General features: G+C 50.6%; 1 protein-coding gene across 2 annotated transcripts in view; it reads left to right on the top strand.

The window, feature by feature from the left end:
- Positions 1-23,272, top strand: part of SERBP1 (SERPINE1 mRNA binding protein 1) — a 134,431-nt gene that overhangs the window by 75,704 nt on the left and 35,455 nt on the right. The gene's annotated exons all lie outside the window — the stretch shown is intronic.

Raw genomic sequence — 23,272 nt, 5'->3', positions numbered from 1 at the left:
ATATGAACATAGGAAATGTCCTTTTCAATGTTGGCGGTATTTAATTGTTGCATTAAGAGAAACTGTAGATAAACAAGTGGGTCATGAGACATTACTTTTTTTATGGGATGTCCTTAGTTCCCTTATGAAGAAAATGTAATCAGAGGCACACATTCAATATTGAGGGTTACTATTTTTATACAGCGATATTGGATGTCAACAGGTTTTGTTTCTTCTTTACTGTGCATTAAAGCTTGAGAGACTGCTGCATTTCCAGTGTTTCATAATGCAAAGGTGTTTGCTACTTCTGATTCAAGGCACACGCAATAAAAGAACATAAAATAGTATAACCACCTTTTTATTAATCATTACTATTGTCATAATATTTAAGAGAAAAGACCCTGGCTCATTCATTCACATAAACAGCCTTTGGCTAGGTCTAGCGACCAAACTGTCATTCTGGATGAAGCATATTCTTGCATATTTTCATGAGTAAGCGGAGTTCTTTGGACCAAAGTAGATTATTGAATGCCTGAGGGGGACAGACAGATCTCTGGGATATCCCAATATTGCAGTTACCAAAAAGAGAATCGCAAAATTGCCCCTTTTGTGAAAATCATGTACATTTTACAGAAGTGGCTCCAAAAAGTATACTTTAAAAAACAAAACTAAAAACTTGTCTGATCCTCTTTATCAGCTTGCACTGCTGCTGAACCATAAAAGGAGAATGTACAGGCTTACTGGCGGCAGACTTGTTTAGTTCTTCTGTTGGTTTCAAGACTGCAAATACATAGGGATCTACTCCTATGTTAACAGGTTGTGCCCAGCTTCATGCATGCCTCACCCAGCTCCTTTCCTCACCACTTCCCTTTATTTTGTGTGACACACCACCCCCTGCTGCTTTTTGGCTCTGTCAAACTCCCCAATCCTTCCCATGTCTCCTCTTCTGTGGCTGAACCCACTTTTCCCCAACAACCTTAGGACACTCCTTGAACCTCTCTTCTCTAACCCATCGTCTCCTGTGTCCCGTTGCACCTTTGGAATGGAAGTTGTCAGATGCCAGAGAGAATAGTTTTTTTTTTTTTAAATGTACATCTGCACTCTGGCATCAGACATCATGATGCTCAGAGGTGTGGTGCTGCTAGACCTCTGCCAGGTCACAGTCTGTAAAAGACACACAATTGATGGACTGAATGCAGAACAAATATAAACCTTCACCCCAGTCAAGAGATCTGGGTTAAAAATCCATCGTTCTTTTGCTGCCATGACACCCCAGTTTAGACCTGGCCATATACAAATCAGTCTTGACCCTGTGCCTCATGGAACAGTCAAGCCTGAACTGCCAAGCCAGGTCCTCCCTGGACCGGAAAGAAGCATCCGAGGGCCGGTTTCGGAGTATCACACCTCTTCAGCCAGGATAGCTTGGTTCCAGTGGCATAGTGAGCCCAGGACTCACGTCTGGGCATGCCTGGCGCACTTAAGGCGAGAAAGCAAAAGGAACACAATTGATGGACTGAATGCAGAACAATGGATTTAATCCTGATCTTTTGACCTGGGGAGAATGTTTGCATTGCCAGCATTCCGTCCATTTGTTTGCTGTAACACTTTTCACCCTAAGTGGGATGGGTATGCCCAGACGTGGGTCCCTTGCTCACTGTACCACTGGATTAAAGCTAGCCTGGCTAAAGAAGGGTGACTCACCCTGAAACCGGTTGCAGGGTGCTTGTTTCCGGTCCAGGGAGGACCTGGCTTTGCAGTTCGGTCTGGACAGTTCCGATAGGGCCAGGGCCCAGACTGATTTGCATATGGCTGGGTCCAAACTGGGGTGGCATAGTGGGCAAAAGAACGATGGTGTTAACCCAGATGTTTTTGACTAGGGGAGAATATTTGCATTGTCAGCATTCCGTCCATTTGTTTGCTGTAACAGGTCTGTGACCTCAGTCTCCATTAGTGCCAGACCAAGGACGAAACTGTATTTTGTGACAAGAACATGTTCTGCCTGGTCCAGCGATGACGCTAATTCTGTAGTTACCAGCTGCACATATAGCTTTTTCTCGCCACAAAATCGGTTGGGGGGTGGGGGGAGTTGGTCTGTTAATGCAGTTATACCTGCCAGGGAAGTAGCATTAATGCTTTGTATGGCTTTGCGTAGTTGTGCCTTTAGTTAAATTACCTGTGAACGTCTATTATGGCTTTCCTGAATCCCTTCCTAAATTGCCTGTTCGGGTGAAAATCAGAATATGATTAAGATTTTCTAATGTAAGAAGTGTTATTTCTTTATATACAATTAGACCTCAGTTTGAACTGGAAATCCGTTACCTTGTGATTCTAAGTTATTAATATCTACCATTACCCCACTGATTTGCAAGATTGGAATCTGGGTAGAGTAGCATAGTCCCTCTCAGCCCAGTTTGCTTTTTGGTCTGCTCTTGCACTTTCAGTAATGGGCCATTTAACACGAGTGAAGATGGTTGTGCTACCCCAGTTATGTTATTTTGCCAATCTTCACCTGCTCATCCCTAGTTTCTTCTTCAGACACCTCCACAGTCTGATTTTGGGGCTTGGTTTTTGTCAGTAGCTCTTTTCACTCTAAAGCGGACTATTACAGTGGATGGATTAGTCCATCTAGACTTGGAATGCCATTATTTAATTGCACAGCTCCAGTGGCGGTTTCTCTGGCCGCCCCAGCATAAAACTAGGTTTACCCATAAAGACTAGAAGGCTGGAACTACCCAATGCCACCTAAGGTTATTTAATGTGGCTTTCTTACCCTACTAGAACCTGTAAACTCAGTAAAATGAAGAAACTCTACCGTCTTGCAGTACCTTTGCTAGGCCTCCTGACTTGTACAGGATGGTTTTGCTCTGGGCAAGTCCATCAGGGGCATGTTGAAGGCCTCTCAAAATTGCGGTCTTTGAGGCGAGCTACTAGATTTCCAAACCCTTATGGCAGACAAGTCTACGCCTGGATCAATTTCTTAATTACTAACACCATAAAAAGTCATATAATGACCTATTTCATGATCTTCACCTAGCACTAACCTACATAAAGTGTACCAGATGCTTTACACCGTAGGACTGGCAGCAAACTGATAAAAATGGTATGCAGATCTTTCCTGCAACATGGGGACCACTATACGGCTTGCTCTCCATACTAATTGGTATATTCAATTATTATTCTAAACTGAGTCTACCTTGCATCGACCCACATTAACAAAATATACCTGGGAGCTGTAGTTAGATTTCCTCGCTGTACGCAATCCGATGCAGATATGTTTCATATGCTTTTCTCCCCCCACGCACCTTTCATACTTGCAAAGAGTTGTCAGCTACGATAGGCTGTGTACCACAAAATTCCCTAGAAGTGGTCCTATTGGGCGTATTACGCCGCCTTAAGTGTGAGAAACCCTTTCAGCCCCTCAAACTGGCTCTTCTAGCAAAACCCAATATTATACTGCCCAGGAAGGATTCACTTCCTCCTGTAATTGTAAGTTGGACCAAGGTCTCGTTTTCTTGGTTTCGATCTGCCAGCACCCGGTTACACAGGAAGGAATGAGCCGTCCTGATCAAATATTTATTGCACAGCCATTGGATATTTTGTTGGAGGGCTTTAAAGACTGCACCAAGGATGGTCTCGCCTAATGTAACCTCCCAACACATGCACTCTTAGTTTCTACATAGCAGTTCTTGCCACATCCAGGCAAAAACTCAAAGCAATGGTTTAAGGGAGCTTCTCTTCGACACGTAATGATTTCCCCTATGGAACACTTCCTTCTAAGCACCACATGCGTCATTGCTTTGTTTCCCTACACTGATGGGAAAAGCAGCGGCAGTTGATCATGGGGCTGGAGAGGGATAATTAGGGGTCCGTTTGTTACACAGAAAAACTTTAACACGTATGCTAATCTTCATAAATAGCCCAGCACAGTTCTTCTGTACTTATACGATGGAATCTATTGCCACATACATAGCTGCCTTCATGCTGGCGAGACTTAATGAGATAGAAGATTGTTCACTAGCGAGGTTAAGCCCTGCCTCTCTTCTCCATTGGCTTGTGTCCTAAACGGTGGCCAGCCATTGGAGAAGAGGTCATAGTGATCTTCTTTCTCTCTAAGCCCTGTCATTTTCAAACTGGGTTACTTGACTTCCTGCTGGCGTAAAAAGCTTTCTTATCTTCTTTATGGGGCCATCTGTTGCCCCATAATGAAAAAGCTTGTTCAAGGCATGTGGGCCGCTAAATTCATATCTTGTGCATAGATCGCCGCCTAGTGTTGGGTCCGGATGATTGCACCTTGTTGTCCTGGAAGAGTCTTTTGAAGTATCACGAGGTAGGTGGCTCCTCCCCTGGACTACAGTGCGCATGGGCTTCCTCTCTATCCTCAGATTGTTTTTTTTCCGCCATTGGGTTTGGATGTGTTCCGTGACTCGTTCGGAACCTGTAGGGGAAAACTTGTTTTCTTCAGGCCAAAAGGCCTCTTTAAGCGTCGGTATTGTACTTCGTTCGGTTCTGAGTTCCTTTATCCGGTTCCCGGATACTTGACCACGTGTGCTCCCAGTTTTTTTTTTAGGCCCGATCGAAGATTGACATCGGCAATGGAATTCCAGGCCCCGTTTAAGCGTTGCCCTGTCTGTAACGCTCAGTATCCTCTCTCAGACGTTCACCCTCCCTGTGTGCAACAGATGTCTGTCTCCAGACCACGACGAGGAGAGTTACTTGGCCTGTTCAAAATTCAGGTCGGAAGAGGCGATCGCTCTTCGACGTGAGGCGAGACTACCGGCGCAGAGAGCATCGGATGTGAAGGATATCTTCAAGGCTGGGGACGATTAGGGCGTCCAAGAGGAGGAACCGGAGCACTTCTCCGACCCGGCCTCCTGTCATGAATCTTACTACGGAGAAGAGGTAGACGATGAGAACATCGAAGACGATAAAGCCGTCGAGGTAAGAGACGACAGTATGGCCATTGGAGCCGCAGAGGGCGGCTCCAGCGATGAGCAAGACGCAACCGAACCTTTCGGGGATCAAAAGTGACACTGTCTTGTCAAAGGCTCAGGTCGAAGCATCGCCGGAAGGCCTTAGCAGAGATCTTTATGCTCCATTCTACAGCCCTACAATCTGGCCCGGCTAAGAATATTTCAGAGCCTTCGGTGGGTACGCCTTCGAAAACTAAACTGACTAAAGACCAATCGAAACTGAAACTGGTAAAACCAGTATTCGTTTCGCAAAGCCTGGCTCCATCGGATCCTAAGAAGGCACAGAGTGTCATTGCCCTGTGGTATGTAGCTGTATATATCCGGTTACGCTTGCAGTGTGACTACCAATGTCAAAGGTTACAAGGAAGTCTAACCACAATTCTAGATTCTTTAGGGGTGTGGAAATGTCATTAAAGCCTGTTACACACCCAGGAAATATAATTGCAGATGCCTCTTAAGCAGCTATTGTACATTTATGGCGACCCATGGGGTGTTAGAGCAGCTGTTTGGGAATGTGCAGTGCTGCTGTGTTCAGTAAATATGCAGAGGCGGGGCAGCTGTGGGAACTAGGTTAGACAACTCGGGCAATGAATAGGTAAGTAGGTGATCAGCCTAAACTGGGGAATGACCGCCCGAATGCTGACAGACCAGCTTTGGAAATCTCAACTGATCATTAATTCAGAGAGCAGAACATGCTGCCGAGAGGATGGAGGGGGCATGAGGAAGGAGGTGTCAGGCAGCCATGAAAAGAGAATACTGTAACCTGGTTCCTATGCTTCGAGCCTTTGCTGGCTCTTGGCATTATGCTCTGGGGCTCAGTGTTAGGGGGCGCTCTGTGTGTGGGGGCGCTCTGTGTATGGGGGCGCTCTGTGTGGGTGGGTGGGTGTGGGATGTGGTGGGTGTGGGTGTGTGTGTGCAAATGCAATAGGTCTCATCTCCCATTTGCGAGACTTATTTGATGGTGTAAGGTCAGTGTTACCTAGCGCTGCCTTTAGGAATATTGTTTTTTATTCTCACTCTGCCTGGAATTTTAAAAATAAACTTAAGTAACTTCTGGGCTTAAAACGTTACCTGCTCATATTTTCGATCTGAAGGGGCGCTCTCTCCTTGTTCCACCACAGGGCTCCTACCCGGATTGTTGTGGAGGGTTACGTGTGTTGTAGTTCGGCAGAACCACTCGCAGCTGTCGGGGCTCGGTGGAGGTGTGCTCCCACGGTCACATGACCTAGAGTTCCACCCTACTTAAAACTAATGCCATTTCTCACGCGCAGCGGACGCTCCGATGGCGGGCCCAAGGCAAGCCCGTATGCGCCCAACTGGGCCCAGGGGCCATGATCCCTGCCCCAAATCCTTCAGAACGGACTGCCTATTCTGCTGATCAGCTCCGTGCTCTTAGGCCTCATGAGAACCATGGTTGTACCCGGCTCCAATCGGACAGACTTGGCTCCAGTTTTTGCCCTAAATGCAAATTCTTCCTGGACTCCCCACAATCATGCCTCCTCTTTTCGTCTGGGACGAAGTTCAACCACTTATCTTCTACCCTGTCCAACTTATACTTCACCTTTCTCAGCCTCAATTTCCGCTCCTTACCAAAGTATAAAAGGTGTATATATATGATCTTCTAACTAACGAACAGCCGACGCCCTATTCCTTACAGAGACATGGCTTCATGAAAGCCCTGGCCCGGACATCGCCGAAGCTCTAGCATCCAATTATGCGATCGTTGGGGTTGATAGATTAAATAAAATCGGGGGTGGCATAGCAATTATTTTTAAAAACATGCTACAATGTAAATTTGACACTCTAAATTTCCTTAACTGTGAGGCTGCCCTCTTCAAACTTTCTCTACACCCTAATTTCACCTTCTCAGGCTTGCTAGTTTATCGCCCACCTGGTCCTTTGAACTCGTGGGCTCTATCATTCCCTAATCGAACAGCCTTCCTCCTATTGAACTCTAAAAACTTCTCAATCCTAGGTGACCTAAATCTACATCTAGAGGACCCACATAAGTCCACTAGCAGCAATCTTATAGCCGATCTAGCTGCGATGAATATCACGCTCTATAACTCGGGACCCACTCACAGAGCCGGCCATCATCTTGACCCTATCTTTTCCAACCTTCCCTATATCCACTGCACTCCAGCACTTCCTCTACACTGGTCAGACCACTTATTATCCAAATTCAGATTTGCTCCCCCCTATTGCCCCTACCACCCCTAGCACAACCCTTACTGTCAGCAAAAGAGATTGGAAAAATTAAATATAAACACCTTTTTTTTTTTTTTTTTTTTTTTTGAAAATCTGTTTATTAGCATAGTAATTGGAGCAGCTACATACATATTCGGGCATAGCAATAATCAGTATGCCACATTCATGTTTGCTCAGTATTTACAGGTACTTAGTATCATTGATTTTTCATTTTCGTCCGGAACCATTGCAACTTAACAATCCCTCAACATACTCACACCCTCCCCCACCCGCTAGAATCCCTCCCGGCACTCTTCCAACATGCGTATAAGTGCGATAATTACATCTTGGTCACTTATTGCTCCGTAAATTGCAGTTTTCCCCATACACATAGGCAGGCTGGGATGGAATTGTCAATGGTACGGGTTTCTCCGTACCCCAACACAGTTCACCTTACATCGTGAATGTCCTGAGGGGCTGGACCCACTCATCCCGTGTGTATTGAGTTATCTGTATCCCCACCATCCTCCTCATCCTCAGCCTCGAAGGTCCCCAGCACAGTGAACCAGTCCAGGGAAATCAGTGTTTTCCTGAGACCTGTGTTCCTCTCGCTGTAGTGCTTCGCCTTCTGCCTTGCCCCATCGTATTACCTCTGCTTTCCATAAATCCGGGTCAGGGGGTCTGGGGGATTTCCACCTCATGGTGATTGCTCGCTTCGCTAGTAACAGGGCCAAGTCTGTGAAACGCGTCGCCACGGTCCTCGTGCGTGTCGACGGTCCCAGCCCTAATAGTGTATGTTCTATGGTGAGCGATTGGGACAGTGTGCCAGCACTCAAGCGAGTCAGCGATGGTGGCCCAGTAATGACCCAACTTGGGACATTGCCATAGCATATGTATTAGTGATGCGTCGTCAGTGTCGCACCGGGGGCAGTTGCTACTCGCGTCGGAACATCATGTGTATGCGATGCGGGGTCAGGTAGGCTCTATGTAGTAACATCAGCTGAATAAACTTGAATTTTGGGTTTCTAGCTACCTTCTTGGGAAACTGGAGGATGCGTTCCGATTCTTTGTCCCTCAGTGGCCTACCCACGTCTCCTTCCCATGCTGTCCTGAGTGATGATAGAGGGACCGCCCTCCCCGTTTTGATGCTAGTAGTGAGCCATTTGGTTAGATGGCCGCCCGTGCCCATGAGGTAATGCATTATCAGGGGGTTTATAGCTGCTTCTTGTCCTTCAGGCGCCCAGTTGTGTGTTATATAGTGACGAAGGCCTGCATGTAAAAGGAATGAGCCTCTAGGAACGCTATGCGCAGCCCTGAAGTCTGTAAAGGACAGTAGGCGCCCCTCCGCGAACAGGTCGCCCACATGTGCCACACCTGCGTCCTGCCAAGGCATTAGCTTGTTCGTCGTGAGCGTTCCCGAGCCCAGCGGGATGCCCAGAAGCGGGATCGTGGGGGCATAAGATGTCGCGGGGGAAGTGTATTGCCAATATGTCACCGCCAGCCGGAGGAGCGGTTGGGCATCTCTCGGCAGGTCCGATTGGGGTAGGAGCAACTTGTGTGTGTCCCCTCTCTCATGTTCCCTCTCTGATATGTTGATCTCGTGAAGGTTGCGGCCCGCCACCCAGTAGGCCAGCCATTGTAGCTGGCACGCATAGTTGTATGCCCTAAAGTCCGGAAGGCCCATACCACCAGAGCCTGAGGGGAGCTGCAGTTTAGCGAGGCCTATACGTCTGCGCCCGTGTCCCCATACAAGTTCCGTGAGTAGTGTGTCAAGATGTTTAAATGTCGCAGCTGGGATCAGGAATGGCAGGTTGGTGAAGTGGTAAACGAGGCGAGGGAGCATTACCATTTTAGAGATGGCCTCTCTGCCAGCAACAGAGAGGGGCAGCGTCAGCCAGAATTGAATTTGTGATTTCAGTGCTCTCATGGTCCTCCCAAGGTTGCCGTCAATCATCATGCCAGCTTCCCTGTAGATGTGCACCCCAAGATATCGGAAGGTGGTTCCCGCTATCTGGAATTCATGTGGAGCGAAGGGTAGGGGAGTGGAAGAGCCCGCATTCCTGAAGGTGAATCCATAAGACTTGGGTTCGCTTATGGTAAGGCCTGAGATCGCCCTAAAGTTCTCAAATATTTGGGGAATAGGGCCCATGTCGCCCCGTAGGTCCCGAAAGTACAATATGTCGTCGGCATAAGCGGACACAATGTGCGCCGTCCCATGTCTCCGAATACCATAGCGGGGGGCCATCGCCCTGAGTTTGCAGAGCAATGGTTCGAGGGCAAGGATAAACAGGAGAGGGGAGAGCGGGCAGCCCTGTTGGGTGCCCCTCGCTATAGCTATAGGTCCCGAAATGTACCTGGAAGTGCGTACTCTCGCTGTAGGGAGAGTTTACAGAAGTCTAATCCAGGCGACGAATTCGGGCGGTATCCCGAATTTCAAAAGTGTGGCAAACATGTAGTCCCATCTAAGGGAGTCAAACGCCTGCTTCAGGTCTAGTGATATGCAGCCTTCAGAGCCTGCGCCCGCCATGTTTCCTAGCATCAGTTGGGCCAAGCGTCTGAGATTCATGGCCGTGCTCCGGCCCGGTACAAAACCACATTGGTCCGGGTGGATCAACTGAGGTATATATTGTATTAGTCTCGTCGCCAGCACTTTGCTCAAGATCTTTGAATCGGTATTAAGGAGGGACAGGGGTCTGTAGTCGGCCAGCTGTAGCCCGTCTTTGCCTGGTATTAAGAGGGACGTGATCAATGCTTGCATGGATGATTGTGGTAGGGAGGCCGACCGTAAGGCTTCCAAATAGATAGCATGTAAACGTGGGGCCAGGAGATCTATGAACGTTGTATAGAATTCGGCCGAGAGGCCATCGGTTCCAGGGACCTTGTTCCTAGGGAGGGTTCGTCTCGCCTGTCTAATTTCCGCTAGTGAGATGTTGTGCTGTAGGTCTTTGCTTTGCATGTCGGTGAGTTGGGGCAGGTCCAGTTCCCCCATGAAGGCCTCATAGGCGGTCTCCGACAGGGGCGGGGGTGGGGGGGGGCTGTACAGCGTGGTATAATAGTCCTTGAACGCCGTATTAATCCCTATTTGGGTGGTGGTCGGATTGCCTGCTTGGTCCAATATTTCTAAGATTGGGTGGCAAGGTGGGGAATCACGCAGGAGCCGGGCTAGGAGGGTGCCAGCTCGGTCTGCTTGTGTATGTTGCCTATTCGTGTGTTCTCTGTAGTCTAGACCTTAAAGTCGTCTAGTAGCTCTGCATGTCTAATGTGAGCCTCCTGTAGCGGTGTGAAATGTGTATTGGTGCCCGCTGCCTCACTCTCCAGGGACACTAGGGAACCCTCCACTTCCTTCAATTGACTGATGACCTCTTTCTTTCTGCCCACTCGAGCGGCCATCGCCTCTCCCCTGAGACAGACTTTAAATGCGTCCCATTCTATCTGACGGGTGCTGGCTGTGTTCGCATTTGTGGTGAAGTAGGTTTCTATAGTGTCGGATAGGGATGATCGGAAGACTGTGTCTTCAAGTAGGTCGGGGGGTAGTCGCCAAGCCGGGATGGGGGGCAACAGCCTGCCCCACTGCCAAGTGAGCTCAACGGGGTTGTGGCCGGACAGGGTTTTCCCCATGTGTTGGGTTTGGACAATCGAGGTTGTCAGGGAGCGGGAGCAGAAGACATGGTCGATTCTGGTGTGGAGCTGGTGGGGCGGGGAGAAAAAGGTATATTCCCTCTCCTGTGAGTGTGTGCTGCGCCATGCGTCTGCCAAATCCCAGCCCTCAGCCCAACGTGCTAGAGCGTCTGCCTGTTTCCTGCTCTCAGTGGCCAACAAGGGGGGGTGTGACCTATCCAGTGTAAGATAGAGTACAGCGTTAAAATCCCCCCCCCCCGATGATCCAATGGTGGTCCGCCCAATCAGCAAGTATCCCATTCAAGGTTAGCAAAAACTCAGATTGACCTGTTTGGTGAGTACACACAACCTAGTACAATGGCATCCCCATCCAGTAAACCTGCACAAATACATATCGTCCCTCCTTATCAATCTTTTGTTCTAACATCTTGAAGGGGACAGAGTTGCGAAGCCAGATCGCCGCCCCCCCCCTGGAGAACGCAGAATAGGAGGTGGCAAAGAGCTGCCCTCTCCATTTTTTGCGTATTTTCACTTTTTCAGCATTGTTCAAATGGGTCTCTTGCAGGCAAGCTATCTGTGTCCCTCTAAGGTTGAGTTGAGCTAGAATTCTGTGGCGTTTGTGTACCGAGCCCAGGCCCCGTACATTCCAGGTGCACAAATGATAGACATTAAGAGGTCCCATAACCTTCTGTGCGTGGTGGTAAAGCGGAGTACATGGGTGACCATGTCAGATTCGTCTTGGTACTAGGTGAGAGTGCCTTGTGAACATATATCCCCTTAACTAAAAGGTCCCCAAGCCAACGGGCTCGGGAGCCAAACAAGGGTGCCCAACGTGGGCACAAGTCTGTGTGTTCCATGTTCAGAACTGGGGGAGTAGACCACCGGTGACTGTCACTTGATGGCTCGCTCTGGCATGGTAGCCCTTAACAGGGTGAGCCCTTCTGCAACCCACCATGTATGGAGAAGGGGGTCGGTTATACATTACCACCCGGAGAGGATCAAGCGTGTCGCCAATCAGAATTCCGCTGCCATCTGGGCTGTGATCTTTCGGAACAGTTGCAGACTGTCCACTGACCCGGAATCCTCAGTGTGGGTGTCGGTAGAGACGGTGATCCTGTCCCCGGTTGCTCCTGCGTCGTGTGCGGCCAGCGCCTCCTCTGTTAGTCGCATCCGTGGTGATGAATGACCTGCTGTCCGGTCCCCCGGCGGTTGAGTGTTCATCGGCGTGCCTTGTGGGGGGTGTTTGGAGGTGGAAGGATTGTCTCGTTGACCCGGCGGGTGCCAGTGACCCTCACCGCGGCCGTCGGCGAATGGGTCTTGGGAGGCCAGAGGGGTGAGTGTGACTTCCATCCATTCCTCCGCCTCTTCCGGCGAGTCGAAGAAGTGAGATTTGTTGCCGTGCAATATCTTGAGTCTTGCAGGGAATAAAAGCGCATATTTCATATCTCTGTCTCTGAGTTTGCGCTTCACCCCCATGAAAGTGGATCTGGCTCTTTGTACCGTGGGTGTGAAATCGGGGTACACCAATATGTTTTTATCTTCGAAGCGTATTGGTGCCTTCTCCCTTGCCGCTCTAAGAATAGTGTCCCGATCTTTGTAGTGGAGTAGGCGCGCAATCAGTGGTCGAGGGGGCGCCCCGGTTGTGGGGGACGCGATGGCATCCTGTGCGCTCGTTCCACACTGTACAGGGCCGTAAGGTCTTCTTGGCCCACCAGTTTCCGTAGCCAGTCTTCCACGAATTGGGTGGGATTCCTCCCCTCGTTTCTCTCCGGAATACCCAGGATGCGGACGTTGTTGCGGCGGGCATGTCCTTCCGCATCGTCCACCCTGTCCCATAGCTGTCTAAGCTGTTTCTCTACGGTCTCCAGTTTCGTAGAATGCTCCGTCTGCTGGGGTATGAGGTCACTCAGCGCTATCTTCTGTTCCGAGACCCGCTCCGCCAACTTGTTATGGTCAGCCCGCAGTAGGGATAGGCCAGTCACCATGTTGTCAATGCGTGATTCTAACGCCTCGCGTGTGGCGCGTATTTTGTTGAGGATGAGGTCCAACTTGGCGTCCTGGGATCCCTTTCCGGTCGGCGGGATGATGTCCGCGTTTGAGGAGGCCAGTGGGTCTTCGGAGCCCGTGGACTGCATGTCTGCTGGGGCGCCCAGGTCCTGGTTCCTGCCCCTGTGCCTACCCATTGACCTGGTAAGCAGGGTGACGCCGGAGGAGCTGCGGTCGCGGGTCTCGCCCTCCACACGTGTCCACTCAAGAGTGCTGGGCTGTGATAGCGGCGTGTCCGGATTCTGCTGGATATAGGCAATTGCGGTGTAGGCCCCAGGTCAGCCAGGAATTACGTTGGTCAGCTTGTGCAGGGATGGCGTTGGCCGGCTTGCTGCGGCGTTGTCGCAGGGTGGAGTGGCGTTCCACTGGTGGTCCTGTCAGTTGTTAGTGACCTGGCCCTGCAAGGTATAGGGGGTAGTCCATAGGCCCCAGGTGATGACGAGGAGGGATCACTCTAGTGACCGGGATCACAATAGGTGCTGTGCTGTCAGCGTGGTATCAGGGCTCCGCAGCGCGCGACTTCTTCCTCCCATGCGCGCCTGGTTTCCCCAGCTCAGGTACGTGGGGTCGCAGGCCCCACCGCAATGTGAACATTCACTGGCCGTGGGAGTGCGCTGCCTCGTGTTCTCTCGCTGTGCAATGCCCGCTGTCGCTGGAGCCCGGAGTGGGCAGGTTGCCGAGGTCAATATCCCGGGGTCCCAGTCTCGGCTCCGGGGTGGAGACAAAATGGCACCTGTAGGACCGCCTTGATGTCGGACCGCCCCGCGCCCCTCGGCGTGCCGTGCAGTGAATGGACTGTGGGTCCGCAGCGCCGACGGCGGGTCCCGCACCCCTCTAGACCCGTCCTCCTCACCGGTGGGGTCGAGGACGTGGACGCCTCAGCAGGTCTCAGTCGGGCGGCGGCAGATTCAGAGTCCCCAGCAGCCAAGGGAGTCCCGCAGCGGGGTAAGCCAGCGGGTGTTCAGCAGTCCGGCGGGAGAAGCAGCGAGGCTACAGGTGGAGCGGGGGGCCCTTCTGTGTGCCCTGGTGTCGCGGTAGAAATCTTGCCGCACCTCCGGTCCGGGGTCCCGCCTGGAGCAAGTCGGTGACCAGGGGTGGGTCGGGCAGGCAAATATAAACACCCTTAATCAGGTCCTAGACTTAAACCTCTTTCTGTAGTAGGGGATCTCTGTGTATAGTCATAATCAAGTGAATAGTCCCGCCCATGTGCGTGGACCCCGGAGCAATCAAAAATAATGTCTTAAAGTGTCGAAAAAATGCAGAACTGCACAGACACTTAAGAGAGAATTTAAAGACATATAATGCAGCCTATAAACAGGCTACACTGTCCAGTACTTCAACTAGAAATTCCACCAAAAATCCACAAACCTTTACCTTCAGCAAAAACCCTCTGAAATGATAGAGGAAGACATGGACAGACAAGCCCCATAGGCTGCCATTATGTGGCTCAAAACAGGACACTGTGCCTTTAAGAGAACTTTCCAGAACTTCACAGTATCCCAGAATGCACTGCAGGTCCCTTTTACTTTCAGTTCTTTTTTCCGGCTCCTGCAAGCAGGACCCTGGAGCATTGAGCTCTCCCTTTTTAAGGGTTTTTGGTGATTTTTTTTCACTGCTTTTCTCAAGTTAAGTGCTTTATTGTACTTTGGTGCCTTTCTCCTTGGTTCTTGCACTCCGTTTTTTGTCGAATATGCCTGCTTTATTCGAGAAAATGCCGAGTGCTCCAGGAAGAAGGCCAAATCGGATCCCCATGAGGTGTGTATCCTCTGCCTTCCTGCTTCTCATATCCCTGAGGAGTGTGATATGTCAAGGCTTCTCTGGGAAGATCAGATTTCAGGGCCTCAAGGAAAGAAGATTGAAGGCACAAGGTGGGTCTGGAGGGGCTTCTTCTGCCCATGCTGAGGCCTCTGGGGGCTCCCCAGGGGCAGGAAGACCAGCAAACTCCACCATTCTCCGCCTGGGTCTATTGCGCCCACTACGGCATCGAGAGGGATGACTACGGTCTGCTCCCCGTCGTCTGAGACTAAACTACGTCGACGCTCGGCGTCGAGGGGTGTTACTAGACCATCTAAGTCCCCGGTGACTGTTTCTTCAACGTCGGCCTTTTGACGTCGGCGTCTAGCTTTCGACGTCGACAGGCCCGGCGTCGGCGCTCTCCGAGGCGACACCGCCGTTTGCCATCGGCGAAGAGGAGGCGTTTGGCGTCGAGGGGGTCCTCGTCAAGGTCGCCGTCGAGGCACACGTCGCCGTCGAGGCACACGTCGCCGTCGAGGCACACGTCGCCGTCGAGGCACACGTCGCCGTCGAGGCACACGTCGCCGTCGAGGCACACGTCGCCGTCGAGGCACACGTCGCCGTCTAAGCACGGGTCGACGTCGAGGCCCAGATCGCCGACGAGGCATGGCACATCGCTGTTGGGGCGCCAGAGGTCGCCGTCTAGGCGCAGAAGGTCGCCGTCTAAGAAGAGGGGCTCGACGTCTGGTCGCCGTTACTCGACGTCAAAGAGGCGGAAAGAGGCCTGATGCTGTGGGAGGTTCGCCAGCGTCCCAGGCTGGTAAAGGTGGAGGTTCGCTGGGCTCGGTGTATTCCGAGGTGTATACCCCGTCAGGGAAGGTGACTCCCCCTCCTCCGCTACCCAGGGGCCTCCCCCCGAGGACTCCAACTCCTCCGTTGCCTCCACCGCATCCTGGACCAGGGTTGCCAGTGAAGCCGCCTCAGATTCCACTGAGGTCGACTTCGCTGCCTATTCTTCCTACACCTCCCAAGGGTACGCCTAAACCAAAGGCTCCGTCGAAGCCCAAGTCACCCGCTCCGGTGGACCCGGTTGACCGCCCTCGGCCGAGGTCACGTTCACGCTCCGGACGGAGGGGAAGATCAAGGAGTCGTCATAGATCCTCCACCAGATCAAGGCGTCGCCATAGGAGGCGGGGGTCGAGGTCCCGCACGGACTCTTCCAGGACCCTTTCCTACTCCCCGACCTACTCCCCGACATTATCGGACTCCCCAGAGACCAGGGTTTCTCCAGTGGATGACATTGCCACTTTCCAGGAGGTCCTCCTGAGGTGGGGCTGCGAAGTTGGGTATCGCTGTGACGGCTCCTACACCTTCAACGTCAGTGATATTCGAGACGCTCCACAAGAGGCATCTGTCTCGCCCTTCGCTTCCACTAGTACCTGGATTGAAGGAACCAGCAGAGGAGCTGTTCCTCACACCGGCGGTGGTGAAGTCCGCTCCCTCCCGGCTTCTAAAGAAGTACAGGGCCCCAGATTCGGACCCTGCCTTTCTGAGAGTTGATCCGCTACCGGATTCGGTGATGGTGACGGCGGCCAGGAAGCTACACTCTACCTCCCCGTCCTCCACCGTGCCTCCAGATAAAGAGTCGATGGATCGACTCAGCTGGACGGAAGGCGTGTGGGACCGCATCCACAGCCATGAAGGCGTCCAGTGATACAGCTCTGCTGGGACGTTATGACCGGGCTCTGTGGGACTCCCTGCAACAGTTCGTGGAACTGCTACCGAGAGACAAGAGGGAGGACTTCCAGGACATCCTCAAGGAAGGGATGCTGGTGTCCAATCAGGTCATCAGCGCTGCTGCGGATGTCTCCTTGTTGGCTGCACATGTTTACTGCCATGGAATCAATCAGCGACGACATGCCTGGCTCCGGCTCACGTCACTCAAGCCGGAGGCCCAGCAGCGGGTGGCCAACCTGCCTTTTTCCGGGGATACTTGGTTAGGAAAACATGCAGATGATGAGATGGCCCGCATGAAGGCGGAGGCGGAGACCCTTACTGCTGTGGGCTTGGAGAAGCCCAAAGAGAAAAAAATCCTACAGGCCTTTCCAGAGGCGCTACGGCGCACAAGGAAGAGGATGGGGGCAGTTTTCGGGACAGCAGCAGCAACAGCAGTAGTTCCGGAGACCCTTCCAGAAACGACAGAAGGGTAGAGGGGACAGCAGTCCTCTACCGCGAACAAGGGCCTAGCCGGGTCTCGACCCTGAGCGGTTACTTCCCCTTCATCCGTTACCCGCTCCGGTGTGGGGGGGGGGGGAAGCGTTCAATTTTTTCTGGCAGAGTGGAGAAAAATTACTCTGGACAAGTGGGTGCTGAATATTGTTTGAAATGGATACAGTCTTCGGTTAATCAGCCCTCATCCAGCGATCCCTCCGGTCAGCTCGCAGTATCAACTGCGCTAGCTCCAGGCGGAGGCCGATATCCTGTTAAGGAAAAGGGCGATAGAAGACGTACCTCTGTCTCAAAGAGGAAGAGGTCTGTACTCCCGGTTCTTCCTGGTGCGCAAGAGGGACAAGAACGAGTTCAGGCCCATTCTGGACTTGCGGCAGGCAAACAAGTGGATTCGCAGAGAAGTTTTGCATGCTGTCGTTGCATTAGATTTTTCCTCAGTTGCAACAGGGGGACTGGCTTTGTGCCATAGACCTACAGGATGCGTACTTCCACGTGCCCATCGCGTGCAAACACAGGAAGTTCCTGCGATTTCAAGTCTGCACCAACCATTATCAGTACACAGTGCTGCCATTCGGGCTGAAATCTGCGCCCAGAACATTCTCGAAGTGCATGGCAGTGGTAGCGGCACACCTCAGGAAGAACAAGGTGTTTGTCTACCCGTACCTGGACGATTAGTTGATCAAGGCCTCCTCCTCGGAAGCGGAAGCACACTTCCAGAAGACGTGCGTTCTCTTGAACAAGTTGGGGTTGCACATCAACATGTCCAAGTCTGTCCCGATCCAGTGCATTCAGTACTTGGGAGCCACCATCAATACGCTGTCAGCAAGCGTGTCTCCTTCGGAGGAGCGACGGTGATCAATCCTTCGGAAGGCTCAGGCTCTTATGACCGCTCCATCTACAACAGTGAGGACGGTGTCTTCTCTACTGGGGTCGATGGCCTCTTGTATCTTCCTCACTCCTCATGCACGACTACACATGAGACCTCTGCAAGAGTGCTTGGAGGATCAATGGGACCAGAGGAAAGGATCTTGGGACAACAAGATACGACTGTCTCTGCATGCTCTTCAGTCTCTGAAGTGGTGGTGTTCAGCGGAGAATCTCCTCAGAGGGGTTCCCTTCCACAAGGACATTCCTACTCAGACTATCGTGACGGATGCTTCTCTCCACGGCTGGGGAGCGCATTCGGGAGACTTACAGATTCAAGGAACGTGGTCTCCGATGGAGACGGACAATACGACCACGATGTATTACCTCAACAAGCAGGGGGGGGTCGAGATCGCGCACCCTGTCTCGGAAGGCGCAGACTATCTGGCACTGGCTTCTGGCCAGAGGATTGACGATAACGGCTACCCATCTACCAAGTGTGCAGAATGTTCAGGCAGACGCACTGAGCAGACTGATTCAGGAAAACCATGAATGGGTCATAAACGACGACGTACTAGAAGTCTTCGAAAGGTGGGGGACTCCAGACGTAGATCTGTTCGCCACCGCCGAAAACGGCAAATGCCGAGACTTCGCCTCCAGGTACTACCAGCAAGGGACGCTGGGGAATGCTCTCTGGATCAACTGGTCGAACAGCTTTGTGTACGCTTTTCCACCCATTCCCCTGATTCCAGCGGTGCTCATCAAGCTGTCCCAGTCCAGGGCACGGATGATCCTGATTGCCCCGGAATGGCCCAGGCAGTGGTGGTTCACGGACCTGCTTCACCGGTCTCTCCTTCCGCACATACGGCTGCCGTGCAGGCCGGACCTTCTCACGAAGTTCGGGGAGGGCAGATGTTGCACCCCAACCTCTCGTCTTTGAGTTTGGCGGCATGGCTCCTGAGAGAGTGCAATATGGCCACTTGAATCTGCCCGAAGATTGCATGGAGATACTTAAGGAATCTAAGCGGCCTTCCACTCGGACATCCTATGCTTACAAGTGGAAGAGGTTTTGTATCTGGTTTGCGTCCAAGAACTTTGACCCTACGACGTGCAAGGAAGATGTCATCCTTCCTTACCTTCTGCATTTGGAGCGGTCTGGCCTTAATGTTCATTCCGTTAATTTTCATCTCGCTGCATTGACTGCCTACAGGAAAAGCCCTTCAGACTTCCCTGTGATCAAAGATTTTTTGGAAGGCTTGAAGAAAGTGTTCCCTCCTGTCAGGCTTCTTTCGCCTTCATGGGAATTGAATGTGGTGCTGTCCAGATTGATGAAGGAGCCTTTTGAACCCATTCATAAGGCTTCGTTGAAGCACCTGTCCTGGAAGGCGGCTTTCCTCGTGGCCATTACATCGGCCCGCAGGGTGAGTGAAATTCAGGCGTTGTGTTGCTAAGAACCTTATACTGTATTTCATGCTGCTAAGGTTGTTATGTGTACTCGCCCTAAATTTCTTCCCAAGGTTATTTCTGATTTTCATGTCAACCAGACTATAACTTTGCCTACATTTTTTTAGAACCCTTCATCTCCAGCGGAAAGGTCCTTACATTTCCTGGATGTTAGGAGGGTGTTGAAATTTTATCTGGATAAGACCAAAGGTATACGTAGGTCAGACCAATTGTTTATCAATTATGGATCGGTCAGGACGGGTCTTGCGACCTCTAAGCAGTCCATCTTAGGTGGATTGTGTCCTGCATACAACTGTGTTACCAGAAAGTAAATAAGACTTTAGGAGGTAAGCCTAAGGCTCATTCCACCGGGGGCAAAGCTGCCACGACAGCCTTGCTCCGTAATGTGCCGATTGCAGAAATTTGCAAGGCCGCCACTTGGAAGTCGGTTCATACCTTTGCTAAGCATTACTGTCTGGACACTGATGCCAGGGCAGATGCTCAGGTTGGACAGGCTTCGCTGCGGAATTTGTTCGCACAATAGTGGTGTTGATTTCTTTTCTCCACCGCCGCTTTGGTGTGGGGATGTGCTTGCCATTCTATTCACTAGATTATGACTATACGCAGAGATCCCCTACTACAGAAGGAGTAGTTTATGTCCTGTAACTCCAGTTCTGTAGTAGGGGTATCTCTGTTATAGTCATAAGCGCCCGCCCTCCTCCCCGGTGGAGAGATATTCATGTTCGGAATGCTACAGGTCTGGCGTGTTACGCCTTCAAAAAGAACTGAAAGTAAAAGGGACCTGCAGTGCATTCTGGGATACTGTGAAGTTCTGGAAAGTTCTCTTAAATGCACAGTGTCCTGTTTTGAGCCACATAATGGCAGCCTATGGGGCTTGTCTATCCATGTCTTCCGCTCTTATCATTCCAGAGGGTTTTTGCTGAAGGCAAGGGAAATCTGGACAGGCTTTGCTGTTTGTGGATTTTTTGGTGGAATTTCTAGTTGAAGAACTGGACAGTCTAGCCTGTTTATAGGCTGCATTATGTCTTTAAATTCTCTCTTAAGTGTCTGTGCAGTTCTGCATTTTTTCGACACTTTAAGAGATTATTTTTGATTGCTCCGGGGTCCACGCACATGGGCAGGACTATTCACTAGATTATGACTATAACAGAGATACCCCTACTACAGAACTGGAGTTACAGGACAGAAACTACTCCTTCAGCTGTTTCCTATACGGACTTAACTCTAGGATATAGAAACTCTTTCAGAAAAGGTGGACGATTGGCTTGCGGGTGCCATTAACACCTTGTCTTCCGCCTTTCACAGAAAAAGCAGAAAGACCATAGAATACCAGCTCCCTGGTTCGACGAACCGTTAAAAGCTGTAAAATCCAAATGTAAGCGCCTTGAACGGAGTTGGAGGAAAGACTATTCCCCGGTATTCAGAGATGCCTACACAAAAGAATTAAAACAATATCACAAATTATCACAAATTATGCACTATTGCGAGGGCTAGCTTTGACTATCTGAGGCCACTAACAACTCCAAAATCCTCTTTGGACTGATCAAAGAACTGGCGGGCTCCGAGATCACCGCTAAACCGCCTCCCCTTAACAACCAGTGCGAGGAGCTCGCCCAATTCTTTATGAAAGAAATCGAAACTATTTACCAGGATATAGCCAACTCTCATTCAAATATGACCCAGTACTCAGACAACCACCTCACATACCACTACCTGCCTCTCTACGTCCAACTTGCCTTGCACTAACGTACACCTGGATTCATGTCCACTTCTCAACCAGATCACCCGGACAGATATTTTAGGTAAATTAAAATCTGGTTCACCCAAAGACCCACTCCCCATCCCAATATTAAAACAAGTGGACAACTCCCATTTATCCATAATTTGTAAAACCTTTCCCTGCAAGATTAAATTGTCCCGGCTAGTTGGAAACATGCCATGGTGACACCTCTCCTGAAAAAGCCTTATGCAGATCCAAGAGACCTATCCAACTACCGTCCTATCTCTCTTTTGCCAGCCTTTTCCAAGATCCTTGATGCACATCCATTTCCATCTTGCTCAATTCATAGAATCCAATCACATTCTTCATCCCACTCAATCCGGCTTCAGATCCAGTTTCTCCACTGAAACAACACTACTGGGAGTGACGGAGAACTTGCGCCACCATCTTGACAGAGGACACAGCTGCGCTTATACTACTCTACCTCCGCAGCATTCGACACGATCTCACATATCATACTCATAAAGACATTAACTTCACTGGGCAGTTGCGGCCCAGAACTGAACTGGCTCGCCTCCTTCCTTACACGCCGCACGTTTCAAATCTTTTCTAACACAGCAACTTCCAACATTCACGCTTCACCCTATGGGGTGCCCCCAGGGCTCTGTGCTCAGCCCCCTACTTTTTAATCAGTATGTCAGACCGTTGGCCCACATCGCTGAACAAGCAGGTCTTACCCTATTCACGTATGTGGATGAATCTCAGATCACATTATCCCTTTCTAACCCTGGCCCTGGCTCTTCATCCCTCCTGCAGTCAGGCTTAGGGAAAATTGCCTCTTGGATGAACAAAACCTGCTTAAATTGAATGGGGGTAAGGCCGAAGTCCTGATTCTCGGTCAAAGACAAGATCTTTGGAGTTTTAGACATTGGCCTTCCGAGATTGGCACCCTCCCTCTTCTGTCTGACCCATGTTCGCAATCTGGGTTTCACCATCAATAATGCATTGACTATGCACCAACAGGTAAGCAAGGTCTCTGCTACCTGCTTTACAATCCTGCGGTGGCTCAGGAAAATAATCTGGATGCTGCCAAGCGACACCCAAAAATCTGTGGTCCATGCCCTTATAACTTCCCGGCGGGACTACGGAAACGTCCTCTACCTAGGTGCAAACAAGGCAGTGACAAGACTGTAGTTAGTTCAAAATGCCGATGCAAGACTACTTTGCAAAATTCCCAAAACAGCCCACATCTCTGGACACCTTCGAGAATTACATTGGCTCGGTGTAGAGTAGCATTAAATTCAAAACCCTGAGCTAAATGTTTAAAATCAAATTGGGCTCAGCTCCACTTTACCTACAATCCCTTGTCCATCCTACACTCCTTGTCGCCACCTTCGGTGCTCATCTCAAGGGAACTTTAGTGTTCCTAGATTCAAACTCGCTAGGATGGGTGGCAGATCCTTTTCATACCTAGGTCCCACACTCTGGAACTCTCTCCCCCTGGTTATCCGCAAAGAAACCAGCTACGTCCGCTTTCGCAGAGCCATCAAGACCTGGCTCTTCAACCAATAACGCTGTTCACTGTTTTAGACGTTAGGTTTCCTAGCACTTTGCCTGTCCAGCGCCGGGAAACCTTTTTGGGTAGCTGTTGTGCTTAATAAATAAATATATTTGAGAGAGATTAAATGTAAATGTAAATGTAGACGTATTTGTAAAGCGCACTGATACCCCGGCAAGCAGTGTGTCCTGGCGCTGTACTCATACCGCTAGGGAACCCGTCCTGGCTTTTCCCCGTGAAATGTCCACTCCTGGGCATCCCCGGGGTGCAACCAGGCATCCCCAGCGCTGTAGGGGGCCGTTGTGGAGGCTAAGCAAGCTATTGCCCAGAGTTGCAGCGTGGGACCCATGATTAGAATAGGCACTGAGGCGAGAATAACCAGTCAGCGGAATTTATGAGCCAGAGACCCGCCGAGGCAGGAATCGAACCCTGGTCCCTGGCCAGAACTCTGCATCAGGTCTGCCGCTCTAACCATTGAGCCACACTCCTCCACTACGTCCGCTTTCGCAGAGCCATCAAGACCTGGCTCTTCAACCAATAACGCTGTTCACTGTTTTAGACGTTAGGTTTCCTAGCACTTTGCCTGTCCAGCGCCGGGAAACCTTTTTGGGTAGCTGTTGTGCTTAATAAATAAATATATTTGAGAGAGATTAAGCTATTAACAATGCCATTTATTTATCTATTTTCAAAACCAACACCTAAATAAATTTGTCATTTAAAATGCCAATGGCTCTAACTTTTGCAAAGGCGAGACTGTTGTATTGGAAATGCTTGTTTCTTTTAGACATATAGCTATTAAAGGTGTGCAAGCCACTGAAGGCTTGAGCCTGAAGTTTCTCTGCTTGAGGTCCTGTTGAAACCTTGATCCATAACGAGCAGAGCCGTCCTGTAGCTTCTTCCTGC

The sequence above is a fragment of the Lissotriton vulgaris genome, chromosome 1_1 (assembly GCF_964263255.1).
Source record: "Lissotriton vulgaris chromosome 1_1, aLisVul1.2, whole genome shotgun sequence".
Lineage (NCBI taxonomy): Eukaryota > Metazoa > Chordata > Amphibia > Caudata > Salamandridae > Lissotriton > Lissotriton vulgaris.
The sequence above is the reverse complement of the archived record's forward strand: the minus strand, read 5'-3'. Positions and strand labels throughout refer to the sequence as shown.